General features: G+C 48.2%; 1 protein-coding gene across 1 annotated transcript in view; it reads left to right on the top strand.

Moving 5' to 3' along the window:
* Positions 1-12,552: 12,552 nt before the first annotated feature.
* AGPAT1 (1-acylglycerol-3-phosphate O-acyltransferase 1) overlaps positions 12,553-18,103 on the top strand; it is a 53,831-nt gene continuing 48,280 nt past the window's right edge. Inside the window, exons 1-2 of the mRNA XM_072124841.1 lie at positions 12,553-12,997; positions 13,350-13,399. The gene's annotated coding sequence lies outside the window, so the exon portion shown is untranslated. The remainder of the gene's footprint in view (positions 12,998-13,349; positions 13,400-18,103) is intronic.

Below are 18,103 nucleotides of genomic sequence, written 5' to 3'. Positions count from 1 at the left end.
CCTATCACTGGCCTCAGAGGTTACATGTACACTGGTGAGTATCCTATCACTGGCCTCAGAGGTCACATATACACTGGTGAGTATCCTATCACTGGCCTCAGAGGTCACATGTACAGGAATGGCGGCTGGTCAGGATCCTGGCTGTGTAAGTCGGGTTCTGGTTGTGTAAGTCGGGGTCCTGGTTGTGTAAGTCGGGGTCCTGGTTATGTAAGTCGGGGTCCTGGTTATGTAAGTCGGGGTCCTGGTTATGTAAGTCGGGTCCTGGTTGTGTAAGTCAGGGTCCTGGTTGTGTAAGTCGGGGTCCTGGTTGTGTAAGTCGGGTCCTGGCTGTGTAAGTCGGGTCCTGGCTGTGTAAGTCGGGGTCTTGGTTGTGTAAGTTGGGGTCCTGGTTGTGTAAGTCGGGGTCCTGGCTGTGTAAGTCGGGTCCTGGCTGTGTAAGTCGGGTCCTGGGTGTGTAAGTCGGGGTCCTGGGTGTGTAAGTCGGGGTCCTGGGTGTGTAAGTCGGGGTCCTGGTTGTGTAAGTCGGGTCCTGGCTGTGTAAGTCGGGTTCTGGTTGTGTAAGTCAGGTTCTGGTTGTGTTAGTCGGGTTCTGGTTGTGTAAGTCGGGTCCTGGTTGTGTAAGTCGGGTTCTGGTTGTGTAAGTCGGGGTCCTGGGTGTGTAAGTCGGGGTCCTGGGTGTGTAAGTCGGGGTCCTGGGTGTGTAAGTCGGGGTCCTGGGTGTGTAAGTCGGGGTCCTGGGTGTGTAAGTCGGGTCCTGGCTGTGTAAGTCGGGTCCTGGCTGTGTAAGTCGGGTCCTGGCTGTGTAAGTCGGGTCCTGGTTGTGTAAGTCGGGTCCTGGTTGTGTAAGTCGGGTCCTGGTTGTGTAAGTCGGGTCCTGGTTGTGTAAGTCGGGTCCTGGCTGTGTAAGTCGGGTCCTGGTTGGTCTCATCCTCTATAATACTGGGTCAGTAGATTCATCTTGAATCCAAAAATATCCAGCACAACGTTCCTATCCAAAAATGGCTCCGGCTGTATTGAGGATCCGGATACGTTGGATAAACACAGCAAAGATCCAGAGGTTTTGGCATTCGCCTCGATCATGAAACACTGAAACGCGTCGATCTTTGCTATTTATCTGATGTATGATCTGGATTATTAATAAAGCCTGGACGAGTTTCGGATATAACCTTGTGCTGAGTATTTTTTGGATTGGAGTATTATCTCTGCTGGTTATTTGTGCTTCCCTTCATCCCTCCGGATAGCGATACTCCATGTGATCCGAGTATTCAGGACTGAGAACTATATGAGAACTCCGGGTGTGTAGTAATATATGAGGACTCGGGGTGTGTAGTAATATATGAGGACTCCGGGTGTGTAGTAATATATGAGGACTCGGGGTGTGTAGTAATATATGAGGACTCCGGGTGTGTAGTAATATATGAGGACTCCGGGTGTGTAGTAATATATGAGGACTCCGGGTGTGCAGTAATATATGAGGACTCCGGGTGTGCAGTAATATATGAGGACTCCGGGTGTGTAGTAATATATGAGGACTCCGGGTGTGTAGTAATATATGAGGACTCTGGGTGTGTAGTAATACATGAGGACTCCGGGTGTGTAGTAATATATGAGGACTCTGGGTGTGTAGTAATACATGAGGACTCCGGGTGTGCAGTAATATATGAGGACTCCGGGTGTGTAGTAATATATGAGGACTCTGGGTGCGTAGTAATATATGAGGACTCCGGGTGTGTAGTAATATATGAGGACTCCGGGTGTGCAGTAATATATGGGGACTCCGGGTGTGTAGTAATATATGAGGACTCCGGGTGTGTAGTAATATATGAGGACTCCGGGTGTGTAGTAATATATGAGGACTCCGGGTGTGTAGTAATATATGAGGACTCCGGGTGTGTAGTAATATATGAGGACTCCGGGTGTGTAGTAATATATGAGGACTCCGGGTGTGTAGTAATATATGAGGACTCCGGGTGTGCAGTAATATATGAGGACTCCGGGTGTGCAGTAATATATGAGGACTCCGGGTGTGTAGTAATATATGAGGACTCCGGGTGTGTAGTAATATATGAGGACTCTGGGTGTGTAGTAATACATGAGGACTCCGGGTGTGTAGTAATATATGAGGACTCCGGGTGTGTAGTAATATATGAGGACTCTGGGTGTGTAGTAATATATGGGGACTCCGGGTGTGTAGTAATATATGAGGACTCCGGGTGCGTAGTAATACATGAGGACTCCGGGTGTGCAGTAATACATGAGGACTCCGGGTGTGTAGTAATATATGAGGACTCTGGGTGTGTAGTAATACATGAGGACTCCGGGTGTGTAGTAATATATGAGGACTCCGGGTGTGGAGTAATATATGAGGACTCCGGGTGTGGAGTAATATATGAGGACTCCGGGTGTGGAGTAATATATGAGGACTCCGGGTGTGGAGTAATATATGAGGACTCCGGGTGTGGAGTAATATATGAGGACTCCGGGTGTGGAGTAATATATGAGGACTCCGGGTGTGGAGTAATATATGAGGACTCCGGGTGTGGAGTAATATATGAGGACTCCGGGTGTGGAGTAATATATGAGGACTCCGGGTGTGGAGTAATATATGAGGACTCCGGGTGTGGAGTAATATATGAGGACTCCGGGTGTGGAGTAATATATGAGGACTCCGGGTGTGGAGTAATATATGAGGACTCCGGGTGTGGAGTAATATATGAGGACTCCGGGTGTGGAGTAATATATGAGGACTCCGGGTGTGGAGTAATATATGAGGACTCCGGGTGTGGAGTAATATATGAGGACTCCGGGTGTGGAGTAATATATGAGGACTCCGGGTGTGGAGTAATATATGAGGACTCCGGGTGTGGAGTAATATATGAGGACTCCGGGTGTGTAGTAATATATGAGGACTCCGGGTGTGTAGTAATATATGAGGACTCCGGGTGTGTAGTAATATATGAGGACTCCGGGTGTGTAGTAATATATGAGGACTCCGGGTGTGTAGTAATATATGAGGACTCCGGGTGTGGAGTAATATATGAGGACTCCGGGTGTGGAGTAATATATGAGGACTCCGGGTGTGGAGTAATATATGAGGACTCCGGGTGTGGAGTAATATATGAGGACTCCGGGTGTGGAGTAATATATGAGGACTCCGGGTGTGGAGTAATATATGAGGACTCCGGGTGTGGAGTAATATATGAGGACTCCGGGTGCGTAGTAATATATGAGGACTCTGGGTGTGTAGTAATATATGAGGACTCCGGGTGTGGAGTAATATATGAGGACTCCGGGTGTGGAGTAATATATGAGGACTCCGGGTGCGTAGTAATATATGAGGACTCCGGGTGCGTAGTAATATATGAGGACTCCGGGTGTGTAGTAATATATGAGGACTCCGGGTGCGTAGTAATATATGAGGACTCCGGGTGCGTAGTAATATATGAGGACTCTGGGTGTGTAGTAATATATGAGGACTCCGGGTGTGCAGTAATATATGAGGACTCCGGGTGTGCAGTAATATATGAGGACTCTGGGTGTGTAGTAATATATGAGGACTCTGGGTGTGTAGTAATATATGAGGACTCCGGGTGTGTAGTAATATATGAGGACTCCGGGTGTGTAGTAATATATGAGGACTCCGGGTGTGCAGTAATATATGAGGACTCCGGGTGTGCAGTAATATATGAGGACTCTGGGTGTGTAGTAATATATGAGGACTCTGGGTGTGTAGTAATATATGAGGACTCCGGGTGTGTAGTAATATATGAGGACTCCGGGTGTGTAGTAATATATGGGGACTCCGGGTGTGTAGTAATATATGAGGACTCCGGGTGTGTAGTAATATATGGGGACTCCGGGTGTGTAGTAATATATGAGGACTCCGGGTGTGTAGTAATATATGAGGACTCCGGGTGTGGAGTAATATATGAGGACTCCGGGTGTGCAGTAATATATGAGGACTCTGGGTGTGTAGTAATATATGAGGACTCTGGGTGTGTAGTAATATATGAGGACTCCGGGTGTGTAGTAATATATGAGGACTCCGGGTGTGTAGTAATATATGGGGACTCCGGGTGTGTAGTAATATATGAGGACTCCGGGTGTGTAGTAATATATGGGGACTCCGGGTGTGTAGTAATATATGAGGACTCCGGGTGTGTAGTATTATATGAGGACTCCAGGTGTGTAGTAATATATGAGGACATAATAGATGCAATGACTATTCTCCTACTAATTACATATCTGTACACAGCGTTACATCACTCAGCTGCCGGCTGTGGATTCTTACCTGCAGCTACAAGAATCCTCTGTATGGGCTCCCCGGGTGCTGATGCTAACAATAAATTTGGTGGGTGGGTAATCGCCTGTCCCCATCAGTCCTCTGACCCCAGGGGTATGTAGTCCTCTGACCCCAGGGGTATGTAGTCCTCTGACCCCAGGGGTATGTAGTCCTCTGACCCCAGGGGTATGTAGTCCTCTGACCCCAGGGGTATGTAGTCCTCTGACCCCAGGGGTATGTAGTCCTCTGACCCCAGGGGTATGTAGTCCTCTGATCCCAGGGGTATGTAGTCCTCTGACCCCAGGGGTATGTAGTCCTCTGACCCCAGGGGTGTGTAGTCCTCTGACCCCAGGGGTATGTAGTCCTCTGACCCCAGGGGTATGTAGTCCTATGACCCCAGGGGTGTGTAGTCCTCTGACCCCAGGGGTATGTAGTTCTCTGACCCCAGGGGTGTGTAGTACTCTGACCCCAGGGGTATGTAGTCCTCTGACCCCAGGGGTATATAGTCCTCTGACCCCAGGGGTATGTAGTCCTCTGACCCCAGGGGTATGTAGTACTCTGACCCCAGGGGTATGTAGTCCTCTGACCCCAGGGGTATGTAGTCCTCTGACCCCAGGGGTATGTAGTACTCTAACCCCAGGGGTATGTAGTCCTCTGACCCCAGGGGTATGTAGTCCTCTGACCCCAGGGGTATGTAGTTCTCTGACCCCAGGGGTATGTAGTCCTCTGACCCCAGGGGTATGTAGTCCTCTGACCCCAGGGGTATGTAGTCCTCTTACTTCAGGGGTATGTAGTCCTCTGACCCCAGGGGTATGTAGTCCTCTGACCCCAGGGGTATGTAGTACTCTGACCCAAGGGGTATGTAGTCCTCTGACCCCAGGGGTATTTAGTCCTCTCTGCCCCCAGGGGTATGTAGTCCTCTCTGCCCCCAGGGGTATGTAGTACTGTGACCCCAGGGGTATGTAGTCCTCTGACCCCAGGGGTATGTAGTCCTCTGACCCCAGGGGTATGTAGTCCTCTGCCCCCAGGGGTACGTAGTCCTCTGACCCCAGGGGTGTGTAGTCCTCTGACCGCAGGGGTACGTAGTCCTCTGACCCCAGGGGTGTGTAGTCCTCTGACCCCAGGGGTATGTAGTCCTCTGACCCCAGGGGTATGTAGTTCTCTGACCCCAGGGGTATGTAGTCCTCTGACCCCAGGGGTATGTAGTTCTCTGACCCCAGGGGTATGTAGTCCTCTGACCCCAGGGGTGTGTAGTCCTCTGACCGCAGGGGTACGTAGTCCTCTGACCCCAGGGGTGTGTAGTCCTCTGACCCCAGGGGTGTGTAGTCCTCTGACCCCAGGGGTATGTAGTCCTCTGACCACAGGGGTGTGTAGTACTCTGACCCCAGGGGTATGTAGTCCTCTGAACCCAGGGGTATGTAGTTCTCTGACCCCAGGGGTATGTAGTCCTCTGACCCCAGGGGTATGTAGTCCTCTGACCCCAGGGGTATGTAGTCCTCTGACCCCAGGGGTATGTAGTTCTCTGACCCCAGGGGTATGTAGTCCTCTGACCCCAGGGGTATGTAGTTCTCTGACCCGAGGGGTATGTAGTCCTCTGACCCCAGGGGTATGTAGTCCTCTGACCCCAGGGGTATGTAGTTCTCTGACCCGAGGGGTATGTAGTCCTCTGACCCCAGGGGTGTGTAGTCCTCTGACCCCAGGGGTAGAATACAACCCAGGTGGGAAATCAACACTCACCAGGGACCCCCCAAACGCATCAGTCCTGGCATCTGCCCCAATGTGGGGGTTCACCATACTGCTGCCTAATGGAACCTGTCAGCAGGTGTGATCATACAGGCTGCAGCCACTGATATATACTGACCCTGGAGATCTGTGTGATCACACGTCTGTGTTAGTAGCAGCAGGACTGTGAAATAGGGATTTATTTGCCAGGATTCTTTCAGGGGCATGTGCTCATCCATTGTTGTTCTCTTAGCTGTTGCATTGAACTCCTCCACATCTCCTCCCCTAAGAGTATCCAATTATAATCCTATGGAGCAGATACATGCAGAGAGCTAAGAGCAAAGCAGTGTGAGCATTTTTCACAGACCTGCTGCTACTGGGTGTAGTTTTTACACAACCAATGCTTCGGGAATGAAAAAGATTCAAACGATCCAGCACTTTTTATTAATGAAAAAATTCTTGCTTCTTTATTAAATCATCATATAAAATCGATCAGCACATAGTGGGATCCACAAACAGCTGCGCTATTTGTGGCTGATGAAGAGTTTTTTTTACTCAAAACGCGCAGCTGTTTGTGGATCCCACTATGTGCTGATCGATTTTATATGATGATTTATTAAAGAAGCAAGAATTTTTTTCATTAATAAAAAGTGCTGGATCTTTTTCATTGTCTGCAAAAACCTGCAACCAGAGGCTGGCGCCACACGCAGTGCTTTGTCTGCGCTTGCAAACGCCTTGGCCCGATCGCATTGGCGTTTCTATGGTGGGCGTGACTTTGTCTGCGTTTGCGTTTACAAGCGCAGACAAAGTGCTACGTGTGGTGCCAGCCAGAGGGTGTATCCTTTTGCACTTTCAAGAGGACGGGGAGGATCACCAAATGCTGGGGGCGCGTTCACACGTTGCGTTTTGACCTGCGTTTTCATTGCGTTTTAAACAGCTGAGGAGAGGTGATTTGCCTAATTACATCACTGTTAACATTTATGTTTACAAAACGCATCATAAACGCGATGTTAACGCACGCGTTACCAAAGCATTAACGCATGCGTTAACATTGCATTTACAAACGTAAACGGTAATGTAATTAGGCAAATTACCTCTCATCAGCTGTTGTATATGCGTTTCAAACGCAATGAAAACACAACCAAAACGCAACGTGTGAATGCGCCCTCACAGGTGTAAAGATTTCCTTCAAAACACACTTGCCGCATGGACTTTTCTAATGCTTCGGGAAGGTTATGTTTAATCCCCGGGGCAATAAACTGGACAAGGAGTTGCGTCATCTTTCCACAATCGTCCTTAGGATATCGGATCCACAATGTTACATATTGTTGCAGTCTCAGGATTTCAGGAAGGTTCAGAGACTCATACTACAAATTGTCTGACCCTAGGACCCTGCACAATGTCCAGATACCTGAGGATTTTCCGAGCGGAAAGTCGTCTGCGAGACTCAGTTGTTATTCTATAAGATCTCTGATATTTTTATACGCTGTGGATGATGTGCAGTAAATTTGTTACATGTTTTTCACCGCAGATATTCCGGATGTGGTCACTCGCAGACTGATACTTGTATCAAAGGATCCAAAAGTAATGGAACCCAAACCACACACAAAAAGGGTTAATCCGCCATTCCCTCCAGCAAAGTCGCACAAAGTTTCCCCATTTGACGTCTTCCTATTGGCAGCGGATGGACATGTGATTATTAAAATTGACCTTTGATTGATGGATCAATCACAACCTTTGTCGTGTTCTGTTCCTGTCGTAGTCAGCGATCCTCCACCCTATGTGCCGGGAGCTTCCACAAATACTGGAAAGGGTTAACGTCATCCGAACTGCAAGAAAATCAGGACAGCAGGGAGTATAAGGGGTGCAGACCGCAGGGTGGGAAGGGTTAATGGGCCCAGTCTGAGCAGATCCAGGGGGTCAGAGCTGCCTAAAGGGTTATGGCTGTCACTATATATCTGTGCCTGGGGGCAGGAGGGGTGAGTGCTGTGACATTGAGCATCTTTAGGGATCTCGGATGAAGGAGGGGTTAATGTGCTTTAGATCTAGAGGTATGTGGTCCTCAGAGGTAAGAGGCCAAGCACGGCAAATCCGTGGTAAAGAAAAGGGTTGACACTTTCTTGTGGTGCAGCAAGTATTAAATGAGGCAGATCTCTGGTAAACAATGGGTTAATGTTCAGAGGCTTGGGGAAGTAAAAGTGAATGCTCAGATCTATGGTGAAGAGTGGGTTAATACTCAAAGGTGCGGCACAGTAAGGGTTAATTCTTGGAGGTGCAGTAAGGATTAATGCTTGGAGGTTCAGGGGTTAATGTGGCAGCAGTGTGGTGGTGCAGGGGTTAATGTGGCAGTGAAGGGGTAATGTGGAAGCAGTGTGGCGGCGCAGGGGTTAATGTGACAGAGCAGGGGTTAATGTGGCGGTGCAGGGGTAAATATTCAGCAGTATGGCGGTACAGGGGTTAATGCAGGGCCGGCGCTATGGGTGGGCAAAGTGGGCAATTGCCCAGAATCTCTTCTTTCAAATGAATCTTGAATTGTGTCTCTAGGTGCCAGGGATCCAGAGATATTCAGGTTTATAGTGAGAATATCAGGTGCCATTTTATATATAGAAAAATTACAACCGACACAAATTTAGATTCATATAAAAGAGGAAAGTCTCTTCTTTCATAGGAAAAAAGAAGTGATGTTCTATGTATCACAGAGCCAGAGATACAGCCCCCTGAAGTGTCCCCCCCCCCCTCCAGATTCAGGGAGAATTTGCTGCACCTCACAGATAATGGAAATAATCACTTTATATGTTACTACATTGTGATAAGGGATAATAACAACTAATATTCATGTTTTTAACCCTTCTCTGTGCAGAACTATCTAAGAACACACTTTCTCTCTTATTGCCTTTTATTTTGTGAATATTGACTGATCCGATGAACATTCCCCTAATGTCGCTACATAGTAACACCGCGACCAGAACATGTCCATAAAGTTATATGTAACACCAAACACTCACATGTTCCCCCCATCCTCCATTACTTACCCCCATGTTATAAGGTTCTCCCTCTCATTCCTATGAAGCGCGGAGGGCTCTGTTATTGTGCGGATAATACAATGGTCACATCTATAAGTGACTTGTATTATGTCATTAGCTTGGGTTATGGATATATAGTTATTATTCCCCCATCCCCCATTACTTACCCCCATGTTATAAGGTTCTCCTCTCATTCCTATGAAGCGCGGAGGGTCCTGTTATTGTGCGGATAATACAATGGTCACATCTATAAGTGACTTGTATTATGTCATTAGCTTGGGTTATGGATATATAGTTATTATTCCCCCCATCCCCCATTACTTACCCCCATGTTATAAGGTTCTCCTCTCATTCCTATGAAGCGCGGAGGGCTCTGTTATTGTGCGGATAATACAATGGTCACATCTATAAGTGACTTGTATTATGTCATTAGCTTGGGTTATGGATATATAGTTATTATTCCCCCCCATCCTCCATTACTTACCCCCATGTTATAAGGTTCTCCTCTCATTCCTATGAAGCGCGGAGGGTCCTGTTATTGTGCGGATAATACAATGGTCACATCTATAAGTGACTTGTATTATGTCATTAGCTTGGGTTATGGATATATAGTTATTATTCCCCCCATCCCCCATTACTTACCCCCATGTTATAAGGTTCTCCCTCTCATTCCTATGAAGCGCGGAGGGTCCTGTTATTGTGCGGATAATACAATGGTCACATCTATAAGTGACTTGTATTATGTCATTAGCTTGGGTTATGGATATATAGTTATTATTCCCCCCATCCTCCATTACTTACCCCCATGTTATAAGGTTCTCCCTCTCATTCCTATGAAGCGCGGAGGGCTCTGTTATTGTGCAGATAATACAATGGTCACATCTATAAGTGACTTGTATTATGTCATTAGCTTGGGTTATGGATATATAGTTATTATTCCCCCCATCCCCCATTACTTACCCCCATGTTATAAGGTTCTCCTCTCATTCCTATGAAGCGCGGAGGGCTCTGTTATTGTGCGGATAATACAATGGTCACATCTATAAGTGACTTGTATTATGTCATTAGCTTGGGTTATGGATATATAGTTATTATTCCCCCCATCCTCCATTACTTACCCCCATGTTATAAGGTTCTCCTCTCATTCCTATGAAGCGCGGAGGGTCCTGTTATTGTGCGGATAATACAATGGTCACATCTATAAGTGACTTGTATTATGTCATTAGCTTGGGTTATGGATATATAGTTATTATTCCCCCCCCCCCATCCCCCATTACTTACCCCCATGTTATAAGGTTCTCCTCTCATTCCTATGAAGCGCGGAGGGTCCTGTTATTGTGCAGATAATACAATGGTCACATCTATAAGTGACTTGTATTATGTCATTAGCTTGGGTTATGGATATATAGTTATTATTCCCCCCATCCTCCATTACTTACCCCCATGTTATAAGGTTCTCCCTCTCATTCCTATGAAGCGCGGAGGGTCCTGTTATTGTGCGGATAATACAATGGTCACATCTATAAGTGACTTGTATTATGTCATTAGCTTGGGTTATGGATATATAGTTATTATTCCCCCCATCCTCCATTACTTACCCCCATGTTATAAGGTTCTCCCTCTCATTCCTATGAAGCGCGGAGGGCTCTGTTATTGTGCAGATAATACAATGGTCACATCTATAAGTGACTTGTATTATGTCATTAGCTTGGGTTATGGATATATAGTTATTATTCCCCCCATCCCCCATTACTTACCCCCATGTTATAAGGTTCTCCTCTCATTCCTATGAAGCGCGGAGGGTCCTGTTATTGTGCGGATAATACAATGGTCACATCTATAAGTGACTTGTATTATGTCATTAGCTTGGGTTATGGATATATAGTTATTATTCCCCCCATCCCCCATCACTTACCCCCATGTTATAAGGTTCTCCCTCTCATTCCTATGAAGCGCGGAGGGCTCTGTTATTGTGCGGATAATACAATGGTCACATCTATAAGTGACTTGTATTATGTCATTAGCTTGGGTTATGGATATATAGTTATTATTCCCCCCATCCTCCATTACTTACCCCCATGTTATAAGGTTCTCCTCTCATTCCTATGAAGCGCGGAGGGTCCTGTTATTGTGCGGATAATACAATGGTCACATCTATAAGTGACTTGTATTATGTCATTAGCTTGGGTTATGGATATATAGTTATTATTCCCCCATCCCCCATTACTTACCCCCATGTTATAAGGTTCTCCTCTCATTCCTATGAAGCGCGGAGGGTCCTGTTATTGTGCAGATAATACAATGGTCACATCTATAAGTGACTTGTATTATGTCATTAGCTTGGGTTATGGATATATAGTTATTATTCCCCCCATCCTCCATTACTTACCCCCATGTTATAAGGTTCTCCCTCTCATTCCTATGAAGCGCGGAGGGTCCTGTTATTGTGCGGCTGATACAATGGTCACATCTATAAGTGACTTGTATTATGTCATTAGCTTGGGTTATGGATATATAGTTATTATTCCCCCCATCCTCCATTACTTACCCCCATGTTATAAGGTTCTCCCTCTCATTCCTATGAAGCGCGGAGGGCTCTGTTATTGTGCAGATAATACAATGGTCACATCTATAAGTGACTTGTATTATGTCTAGTTATCTATCTAGTTATCTATCTCCTATAATCTGACCATTTATATATGTCGCCTATTCTCTATTTACCAATAATAATAATTATAATTAATAATTCTTTATTTACATGGCGCACACAGATACCGCAGCGCTGCACAGAGCCGCCAGATCAGTCCCTGTCTCCAATGGGGCTCACAATCTATTCAACCAGCCAGTAATTTTTTGGAGTGTGGGAGGAAACCGGAGGACCCAGAGGAAAACCACACAAACATACAAACTCTTTGCCGATGATGACCAGCGCTGCAAGGCTGTAGTGCTAACCACGGAACCACTGTGCTGCCTATCATCTCCCTATCATCTGTTTATCGCCATCCATATGTTTTACCATACTAAAGGGAGCCACTTACTGACTTGTCATAAAATTGTTTTATTTTGGGGCCCCACTTCTAGTTTTGCCCAGGGCCCCAATTTGTCTAGAACCGGCCCTGGGTTAATGTGGCAGTGCATGGGGTTAATATTCAGCAGTGTGGCGGTGCAGGGGTTAATGTGGCAGCGGTGTGGTAGTGCAGAGGTTAACATGGCGGTGCAGGGGTTAATGTGGCAGCAGTGTGGCGGCGCAGGGGTTAATATTCAGCAGTGTTTCGGTGCAGGGGTTAATGTGGCAGTGCAGGGGTTAATGTGGCAGTGCAGGGGTTAATATTCAGCAGTGTGTGCTGTGCAGAGGTTAATGTGGCAGCAGTGCAGGGGTTAATGTGGCAGCAGTGCAGGGGTTAATGTGGCAGCAGTGTGGCGGCGCAGGGGTTAATGCCCGGGGGGGGGGGGGGGGGGGAATGAGGCCGCAGGGATCAGAGCGCAGAGATCAGTGGCTCCTCCCACAATGCTTTGCGGCGGTGGCGGCTGAGGACTACACTTCCCATGATGCCGCGGCGTGGCTCCGCCCTCTGTCAGTGCCTCTCCATCTGCAGCTAGCGGTGGTGTCCGGGGCTTGTGCTCCCGCTGCTGCTGCCGCCCCCTGCTGCCTCCCGGCGGCCTCCTGCCCTGCATCCGCCGCTGTTTGGCCTTTGTTGCCCCTCTCCGTCCTGTGGCCCCTCCCTCCCCTGTCCCCCAGGCCCCTCCCTCCTCTGCCCCTTTCCCTCCTTTTCCCCCCGCTGTCTCCCGGTGCTGTCATTGCATCCCGTGGCCGGTGCCATCCCCTGTGCGCCCCCTCCCGGGTGACATCGCCCCCTCCCCGCTGCTCTCCATTCATCGCTCCTCAGACCCGCAGCAGCTGCTGGACTTGGCTGCCCCCCAGATTTTCTCTGGGGGTACACTGGATCCCAACAACCCCCCCAAGTGGACAGTTAGTACAGCCCATTCTGTTACTTTTACAATAGGAGCGGACCGTTACATCAGCATCAGAGGGGGGAGGAGGCGAGCGCTGGAGCAGATGGTACCTGATGGTGGAGACACCAGATTCTCCCTGGGGGTGGAGGGGCAGGATAGAAGCACAGAAAGGGCAAGTCTGGGAGGGGAAGAGAAGGTCTGGGGGGCAGAAACTTTGTGATGGAGAAGGAAGCTGTCACTTCTAGAAGAGGAGGGAAGAACTGGAGGAAGTAACAGAGTATACATTGTATATAGTTTGTATAGTATACATTGTATATAGTGTGTCCACAGTGCCAGGGGCTCCAATCCTCTCTCTTCTCTCCTCCCAGGGTCTGCAGCACGTCAGGAAGCCGGAGCCCGCGGGACCCTCTGAGTACAGGTCAGTCCTGGGGGATACAGTGTATAGCACTGGAGTGTATGAGGATCTGGGGGGGGGGGGGGATACAGTGTATAGCACTGGAGTGTATGAGGATCTGGGGGGATACAGTGTATAGCACTGGAGTGTATGAGGATCTGGGGGGGGGGGGATACAGTGTATAGCACTGGAGTGTATGAGGATCTGGGGGGATACAGTGTATAGCACTGGAGTGTATGAGGATCTGGGGGGGATACAGTGTATAGCACTGGAGTGTATGAGGATCTGGGGGGGGGGGGATACAGTGTATAGCACTGGAGTGTATGAGGATCTGGGGGGATACAGTGTATAGCACTGGAGTGTATGAGGATCTGGGGGGGGGGGGATACAGTGTATAGCACTGGAGTGTATGAGGATCTGGGGGGGGGGGGATACAGTGTATAGCACTGGAGTGTATGAGGATCTGGGGGGATACAGTGTATAGCACTGGAGTGTATGAGGATCTGGGGGGATACAGTGTATAGCACTGGGGTGTATGAGGATCTGGGGGGATACAGTGTATAGCACTGGAGTGTATGAGGATCTGGGGGGATACAGTGTATAGCACTGGAGGGTATGAGGATCTGGGCGGGGGATACAGTGTATAGCACTGGAGTGTATGAGGATCTGGGGGGGGGGGGGGATACAGTGTATAGCACTGGAGTGTATGAGGATCTGGGGGGATACAGTGTATAGCACTGGAGGGTATGAGGATCTGGGGGGATACAGTGTATAGCACTGGAGTGTATGAGGATCTGGGAGGATACAGTGTATAGCACTGGAGTGTATGAGGATCTGGGGGGGGGGGTACAGTGTATAGCACTGGAGTGTATGAGGATCTGGGGGGATACAGTGTATAGCACTGGAGTGTATGAGGATCTGGGGGGGGGGTACAGTGTATAGCACTGGAGTGTATGAGGATCTGGGGGGATACAGTGTATAGCACTGGAGTGTATGAGGATCTGGGGGGGGGGTACAGTGTATAGCACTGGAGTGTATGAGGATCTGGGGGGGGGTACAGTGTATAGCACTGGAGTGTATGAGGATCTGGGGGGGGGATACAGTGTATAGCACTGGAGTGTATGAGGATCTGGGGGGGGGATACAGTGTATAGCACTGGAGTGTATGAGGATCTGGGGGGGGGGATACAGTGTATAGCACTGGAGTGTATGAGGATCTGGGGGGGGGGGATACAGTGTATAGCACTGGAGTGTATGAGGATCTGGGGGGGGGGGATACAGTGTATAGCACTGGAGTGTATGAGGATCTGGGGGGGGGGGATACAGTGTATAGCACTGGAGTGTATGAGGATCTGGGGGGGGGGGATACAGTGTATAGCACTGGAGTGTATGAGGATCTGGGGGGGGGGATACAGTGTATAGCACTGGAGTGTATGAGGATCTGGGGGGGTACAGTGTATAGCACTGGAGTGTATGAGGATCTGGGGGGATACAGTGTATAGCACTGGAGTGTATGAGGATCTGGGGGGGGGATACAGTGTATAGCACTGGAGTGTATGAGGATCTGGGGGGATACAGTGTATAGCACTGGAGTGTATGAGGATCTGGGGGGATACAGTGTATAGCACTGGAGTGTATGAGGATCTGGGGGGGGGATACAGTGTATAGCACTGGAGTGTATGAGGATCTGGGGGGGGATACAGTGTATAGCACTGGAGTGTATGAGGATCTGGGGGGATACAGTGTATAGCACTGGAGTGTATGAGGATCTGGGGGGGGGGGATACAGTGTATAGCACTGGAGTGTATGAGGATCTGGGGGGGGTACAGTGTATAGCACTGGAGTGTATGAGGATCTGGGGGGGGGTACAGTGTATAGCACTGGAGTGTATGAGGATCTGGGGGGGGGATACAGTGTATAGCACTGGAGTGTATGAGGATCTGGGCGGGGGATACAGTGTATAGCACTGGAGTGTATGAGGATCTGGGGGGATACAGTGTATAGCACTGGAGTGTATGAGGATCTGGGCGGGGGATACAGTGTATAGCACTGGGGTGTATGAGGATCTGGGGGGATACAGTGTATAGCACTGGAGTGTATGAGGATCTGGGGGGGATACAGTGTATAGCACTGGAGTGTATGAGGATCTGGGCGGGGGATACAGTGTATAGCACTGGAGTGTATGAGGATCTGGGCGGGGGATACAGTGTATAGCACTGGAGTGTATGAGGATCTGGGAGGGGGGATACAGTGTATAGCACTGGAGTGTATGAGGATCTGGGGGGATACAGTGTATAGCACTGGAGTGTATGAGGATCTGGGGGGATACAGTGTATAGCACTGGAGTGTATGAGGATCTGGGGGGGATACAGTGTATAGCACTGGAGTGTATGAGGATCTGGGGGGATACAGTGTATAGCACTGGAGTGTATGAGGATCTGGGGGGGATACAGTGTATAGCACTGGAGTGTATGAGGATCTGGGGGGGGGGATACAGTGTATAGCACTGGAGTGTATGAGGATCTGGGGGGGGATACAGTGTATAGCACTGGAGTGTATGAGGATCTGGGGGGGGGGGGGATACAGTGTATAGCACTGGAGTGTATGAGGATCTGGGGGGGGGATACAGTGTATAGCACTGGAGTGTATGAGGATCTGGGGGGGGGGGATACAGTGTATAGCACTGGAGTGTATGAGGATCTGGGGGGGGGATACAGTGTATAGCACTGGAGTGTATGAGGATCTGGGGGGGGATACAGTGTATAGCACTGGAGTGTATGAGGATCTGGGGGGGGGATACAGTGTATAGCACTGGAGTGTATGAGGATCTGGGGGGGGGGATACAGTGTATAGCACTGGAGTGTATAGCACAGAGGAGGGTTCTGTATGTCTTAGACTGTATATTATAGTCTTTTGTTGTTCCAAATGGGGTGAAACTACAGATCCCAGCATGCACTGCCTGACGTCTCACTACGTGTTTCAGCATATTGTTCATGTAATAATCTGCATAATATATTATATGGTATAGAGCAGTGGTGGCGAACCTATGGCACGGGTGCCAGAGGTGGCACTCAGAGCCATTTCTCTGGGCACTCAGGTTATCACCCCAGGACAGAGGTCACCAGACAGAAACAAATCCATCAAATCTTTCTGCAGTCCCAGGCATCTTTAGAGATGCTGCTCTCAGCGCTATTTTTTAGGAACAATTTATTGGCTGTTTGGTACTGCGGGAAAAGTGAGAAGGCATGGACAGGGTTGCAGTATCTTTTTGAGGTCCCCCTGCTGGACCCTTCATTCTTTCTCTACAGAGAGACCCTGGTGAGAAGCTACAACAAAAGTCTGAATTTGTACTCTTTCTTTCAACTGTATTGCTTGCCTCGGGGCCAATAAGATTGGAAGAACAAGTAGCAATACGTTACTGCCATTTTGGCACTTTGCGATTAAAAAAGCGGATTTTGGTTGTAACTTGGGCACTCGGTCTCTAAAAGGTTCGCCATCACTGGTATAGAGTATATAATACTGAGTAGGAAGTTGCCTTTTAACCTGTTGCTTTCCAGCTTTGCTGTTACTACAACACCCAGCATTCACTGTCAACTTGATGCCTAACAGTGTTATAAAATGTGATGATACAGTATAATAGTGTTATATACAGGCAGTCCCCGGGTTACATACAAGATCGGGTCTGTTTGGTTTGTTCTTAAGTTAAATTTGTATGTAAGTCGGAACTGTATATTTATAATTGTAATCCCAGCCAGAATTTTTTTCAGTCTCTGTGACAATTGGATTTTAAAATGTTGGGTTGTCATAAGAATCAGGAGTAACAATAAATCTTCATTACAGACGCCTGTGATAACTGTTACAGCTGATTATTGTATCCTAGGGCTAAAGTACAGGAAATTACCAACATCCAGAGGTCCGTCTGTAACTAGGGGTCGTCTGTAAGTCGGGTGTTCTTAAGTAGGGGACCGCCTGTATGTCTATATATTGTACAGGTGGAGGGCTCTGTATGTAATAGCGTATATATAACTGAAAAGGACCCTGTTGTTCTCCAGCTGGGGTGAAACTACAACTCCCATCATGCCCTGATAGCTTGACACCCAATTAGAGTGGATCGTACGTGTAATAATTTTTACAAAATGTAAAAGGAGGCATTCTATAACCTGCGGCTCGTTAGCTGAGGCCCAGGGCTGGTAGGACATGCTGGGAGTTGTAGTTCCACCTCAGCAGTCACAGTCTGGACTACTGCCCTGTGGTGTAAGTGCTGTAGACACATAGAGCGTGTATTATGGAAGGTCATCGCACCGCAACGTCTCATGTGTGAGAAAAAGATGAAAGAATGTAAAAAATGTAGTGGAAATTCCTGATGGTCTTGTGTGCGCCTGTTTACTGCCGCTAATAACCCTCCTGTCATATAGTAAGGGGCGGCCGATGGCGGTGTTACACGTATTGTGATGCGGATAGCGGGATCATATTTATTGTCGTGGGGGATGGGCGGCCGTATCTCCTGATTAGCTGAGGACCATGAGAGCAATCGATCCAAGTAGAATGTTATTAGTTATAGTTTTACTTTTTGTTGCTTTTTAGAACCAGTGTTTGTTTGTTGTTGTTTTTTTCCTAAATAAAGTTCTATTGTTCAAAAAACGGCCGTAGACTAGGCCTCGCATACGAGCAGTGCAGAGTCAGAACACGGATTTCATTGTCTACGTTTAGCGAGCGCTGTCTCCTGATT

Source organism: Engystomops pustulosus, chromosome 9 (genome assembly GCF_040894005.1).
Source record: "Engystomops pustulosus chromosome 9, aEngPut4.maternal, whole genome shotgun sequence".
Lineage (NCBI taxonomy): Eukaryota > Metazoa > Chordata > Amphibia > Anura > Leptodactylidae > Engystomops > Engystomops pustulosus.
Note: the sequence above shows the minus strand (reverse complement) of the source record. Positions and strands in the feature narration are given on the sequence as shown.